Source organism: Poromitra crassiceps, assembly GCF_964638095.1.
Source record: "Poromitra crassiceps genome assembly, chromosome: 8".
Classification (NCBI taxonomy): Eukaryota; Metazoa; Chordata; class Actinopteri; order Beryciformes; family Melamphaidae; genus Poromitra; species Poromitra crassiceps.
This window is the reverse complement of record NC_139629.1, coordinates 9,512,708-9,518,251: the sequence shown is the minus strand read 5'-3', so window position 1 is coordinate 9,518,251 and position 5,544 is coordinate 9,512,708. Positions and strand designations below refer to the sequence as shown.

Below are 5,544 nucleotides of genomic sequence, written 5' to 3'. Positions count from 1 at the left end.
GTGCCCAACTGCATGTAAACTAAGGGTACAGTTCCCAGTTGCTAGCCTGGAAATCGCGAAAATATAGCTTTTGCAGGTTGATAGCTCTAATTTTATCCTTTGGTTTGAACAGGCATCTTGAAAACTCCGCCACACTTCCTACTTGCTCGAAATCTCCGAATCATCATTAACATCATTGACTCCCTCCTTGTAGTCCGTCTGGTCTCCTGGTTGGCTTGTCTTCGCGAATGCTTGGAAATATCCCACCCAACTAATTGTGATTGGCTAACCCCACAACTCAATGGAATTATGATTGGTTAAAACACCTGTCATCAAAATTGTCATCCCCATGTCATGACCAGAGTCGGGTCTTTGCGAAGGGTTGCTGGCTTGCTGTCAATCAAATACCATTTGCCTGTGGGGCTGGTCCAAATATTTAACCCCATATTTGCTGAAACAAAGTGAGTCCAAGATCATAGCAATTTAGGGACATTATTACGTTATTTCAGTGAATAAAAACTAATAAATAACAAATACAAATAATGTATTAGGGACATTATTTTATTTTCAATTTCTTCTTGGGCCTTCACTGAATACCTAGAAGGCCCAGATGGTTCTCCTCTGCTACAAAGGTAGGTAAATCACAATCTTCAGTCCAGCCAGCTCCGGTTTTCAGTTGGCTCCAGGGTCCGTCCAGCCTCCGAAGCTCTTCTCCAGGTAGAGAGCCATGGCTAGAGGCAGATGGTCCTGCAGCTTCCCAGCCACGACCTGCAGGCCCAGGGGAAGACCCTCCTCACTCAGCCCCAAGGGGCACTGTGTAACCGGCAGGCCCAGGATGTTGAGTATACCAGTGTAGGAGAAGTCAAAGGGTCTGAAGAGTGGGTGGTGGTGTTTGGGAGCCACATTGGGGTGTGTCGGGTAGAGGAAGACTCCATCGGTCCCCAGCAGATCCTCCAACTCCTTCTGGAGCTTCTCCTTCTGCTGGATGAAGAAGGGCGAGGACTTCGGCATACGAGTCATCTCCACCAGGGCCAAGCCTATAGCAGCCATGGTGTGGTCCGACTTTCCCACCATCCGCTTCAGCAGCTCCCACACAGGCCACACCGGCTGCCCTGGCTCGCCCAACAGCTCGGCGAATGGCAGGGGAGGCTTGCCCTCCTTGTCAGGTAGACCCATGTAGGTGCACCAGATCTGGAAGGCATATCGGAGCCCGGGCAGAAACACCTCCTGGACCTTCACCCCCAAGTCAGCCTCAAGACGCTCCACCACCTGCCTCTGAATCTGAAGAAGCTGTTTGTTGACGGGGGAAATCAGAGGAGAGCCGCCCGCATGAGGGATGGTGAAGAACCGCAGCTTCTTTAGGTCCACCTTCATGTTTAAGGATAACATGTGAATGTTGGGCCCAGCCATGATCTTGACCATGGGCAGCAGGTCCTCAGCATAGCGACACATGGGACCAGTACTGAGGTAGTGATCTTGTAACCCAGAGGTTAGGGGGTACTGGTTCTCATTTGACACCACACCTGGGGTGGTTTTATGGCCGAATATTCCATTGAAGAAACAGGGCATACGTATACTGCCACCGATGTCTGAGCCCATGCCGATGACTGCACCTGCTGCTCCCAGTATACTCCCCTCTCCACCTGAGCTGCCCCCTGCTGTCCTCTCTGGGTCGTACGGGTTGTTGGTGATACCGTACAGGTGGTTGTGGGACTCGGACCACATGCACAGCTCGCTGGAGTTGGTGACGCCCAGTGGGATGGCCCCTGCACTCTTCAGCAGGACCACCGGTGGTGCATCCGCCGTGGACAACACTCTGCGTCTGGAGACTACACCTGCAGAATGGGGCATACCTTGCAGGGCAAAGGCCTCCTTGACAGACAGTGGGACTCCCAGTAAAGGCAGGCGGTCTTCCAGGACCACTTCTCCCCTTGTTTCCTCTTCAATCAGCTTATCAACCTGGGCAGCCTCCTGGAGGGCAGCAGCAAACCTGTCTTTTACCACAGCGTTTAGGAAAGGGTTGACCTCCTGGATCCTGTCAATATACGCCTGCACTACTTCCACACTGGACACATCTCTCCGTCTGATCTTCTGGACGAGCTGTGTTGCTGATACAGTCAGCAGTGGGTTGGTGACTGGGGGAAGCTTCCTGGATCCCCCGCCGGGGCTTCGCCAGGGGAGAAGGTGAAAAAGCCCAAAGAACAGCCCCATGACCGCCCTGAAGAGCAATGACTGCGCCCTTTCAAGTCGGCTCAGAGCCATGTCTTTCCAGTTAGCAGCAGATGGGATTATGGAAGGTCAACACGGCTCTTCAGTCATGCTCCATCAGTAATGAAGCCATCAGTGAGTGATGTAATCACTGATGTCATCAGTGATATATCACTCAATTGTGATGTCATTGGTGATGATGTCATCACTGATGACTCAAACAATTGTGATCGCATTGGTGATGCCAAGACGTCACATGACTGTTCAGCTCTATAATGACTGTATCAAACAGTTTAAGTGCCAGGTGACAAGCTGATGTGACAGTGAGAATTACAGAAGGTATATGAAAAGCTCATTATGGATTTGGTTTGCAATGCATTAGAAATGATGGTTGTAAGCACAACAACTGACTGAGCAGCCAGTTCAAAGAGAAAGCCTTTCCACAAACATCAATTTCAGCACAAAGTCATACAATGTGACGCATTGTATGACTGACATATGTCATAATTATGAGAAAACTATTTTGCAATTATGATATCTGTATCTCGTAATTATGAAATACAGAAGTCATAATTATGAAAAACGATCTCTGATTTTTCTTCTTCTTCTTTAGATGCGTTTAGATGTGTACCTACCTACCTATCTAAAGTGAGTATCCTTATTAATGTTTGATGTCTTAATAATATTGGAAAAATTACACATGTGCCATTTTCAAATATAAATGCTGCAAAATATGACACTTTCTGACATGTTCTGACAAAATTGGACATACTGTACCTATCTCTCTTTCAAAACACTCCTGCAGACCTGAACTTTCACTACACAACATTTAGGTCCAAGCTTGTTAAGAAAAGTTGGACATACTGTAAAACTATGTCTAAGACATAAAATACACAAAATATTCTCACGTCTTTTTTTAAACACTGCAATGCAAACAAACAATGCAATGATCATGGATACAGCATACAGTAGTAGTTGGTTTGATTATGTAAGCAGGCCAGGGCAGAGTGAAGCTTTCTGGGTAATCTTCAGCCCTCTGTTGGAGAAGTAAGGTAGGTGACACTTTATTCTACAAATGTCACAGTGACTTTTCTTAAACAGCTTCTTTATCTGATATATTTTTTGCAAGAGCAATGAGCTTCTATAGTTTTTAAAATTAAATGTTCACATTACAGAACAAATACAAGTTCTGTTTTATTAATTAAATGAAGCACAATAAAGGACAGAGTTGTACAAAGTTATTTGTACCACAATATCATGACGTTTCATAGTGTACACTAAGCTGAATAGCCTACATCTCTTGTAGACGTTAGCGCCGTGGTCAAACGTATCTCAGGGTCGGCTAATCTATAAACAGCCTGGATTTGGTGCAGTTTGCCCTGGGTGGGACTCAATGTTTTGTCCGGCTGCTGCAGCTTATTTGTGGGAAGGGTAAATAGAGTTGTGATGGGAAGAGCTCTATTTTCTGTCCCACTTCCAATCTGTGAGACAGAGGAGAGGCCAGAGGACAAAGAGAGGAGTGTCAAGTTTCACACACACCACCATTGGTGTGAATTCGATTGCTGACACTTTCCCAAGCACTCCTGTCACTCTGGGCACCGTGGGTTGAGCGGGCTTGGGATGCTGAACAGAGGGCTTCACAATTAACTCCCTACAAGACGTCCGCTGCCTGAGGCACATATACAGTACATGCACACAAATCTTAATGGGACTCTTTCCAAGGAAATGTTAACGAGGTTGAACGATAGATGTGCAGAAATTAATCAAAAATTACTACTTTCTGAAATTGCTACACCAACTTTTTTTCTCTCCCCAAAATACAGCTTTTAACCAATGACTTAACATGCACGAACAGACAGAATGAGATGACTTAACATGAACGAACAGACAGAATGAGATGACTTAACATGAATGAACAGACAGAATGAGATGACTTAACATGCACGAACAGACAGAATGACTTAACATGAACGAACAGACAGAATGAGATGACTTAACATGAACGAACAGACAGAATGAGATGACTTAACATGCACGAACAGACAGACTGAGATGACTTAACATGCACGAACAGACAGAATGAGATGACTTAACATGAACGAACAGACAGAATGAGATGACTTAACATGCACGAACAGACAGAATGAGATGACTTAACATGCACGAACAGACAGAATGAGATGACTTAACATGCACGAACAGACAGAATGAGATGACTTAACATGAATGAACAGACAGAATGACTTAACATGCACGAACAGACAGAATGAGATGACTTAACATGAACGAACAGACAGAATGAGATGACTTAACATGAACGAACAGACAGAATGAGATGACTTAACATGAACGAACAGACAGAATGAGATGACTTAACATGCACGAACAGACAGAATGAGATGACTTAACATGAATGAACAGACAGAATGACTTAACATGCACGAACAGACAGAATGAGATGACTTAACATGAACGAACAGACAGAATGAGATGACTTAACATGAACGAACAGACAGAATGAGATGACTTAACATGAACGAACAGACAGAATGAGATGACTTAACATGCACGAACAGACAGAATGAGATGACTTAACATGAACGAACAGACAGAATGAGATGACTTAACATGAACGAACAGACAGAATGACTTAACATGCACGAACAGACAGACTGAGATGACTTAACATGCACGAACAGACAGAATGAGATGACTTAACATGAACGAACAGACAGAATGAGATGACTTAACATGAACGAACAGACAGAATGAGATGACTTAACATGCACGAACAGACAGAATGAGATGACTTAACATGCACGAACAGACAGAATGAGATGACTTAACATGAACGAACAGACAGAATGAGATGACTTAACATGAACGAACAGACAGAATGAGATGACTTAACATGCACGAACAGACAGAATGAGATGACTTAACATGAATGAACAGACAGAATGACTTAACATGAACGAACAGACAGAATGAGATGACTTAACATGAACGAACAGACAGAATGAGATGACTTAACATGAACGAACAGACAGAATGACTTAACATGAACGAACAGACAGAATGAGATGACTTAACATGAACGAACAGACAGAATGACTTAACATGAATGAACAGACAGAATGACTTAACATGCACGAACAGACAGAATGAGATGACTTAACATGAACGAACAGACAGAATGAGATGACTTAACATGAATGAACAGACAGAATGACTTAACATGAACGAACAGACAGAATGAGATGACTTAACATGCACGAACAGACAGAATGACTTAACATGCACGAACAGACAGAATGAGATGACTTAACATGCACGAACAGACAGAATGAGATGACT

The 5,544-nt window shown here is 44.2% G+C and overlaps 1 pseudogene across 1 annotated transcript; it reads right to left on the bottom strand.

Moving 5' to 3' along the window:
- Positions 1 to 651: 651 nt before the first annotated feature.
- LOC310780853 (fatty-acid amide hydrolase 2-A pseudogene) lies at positions 652 to 2,241 on the bottom strand (annotated as a pseudogene). Its single transcript has one exon. The product of its transcript is annotated as a fatty-acid amide hydrolase 2-A pseudogene (transcript).
- Between the last annotated feature and the right edge of the window lie 3,303 nt (positions 2,242 to 5,544).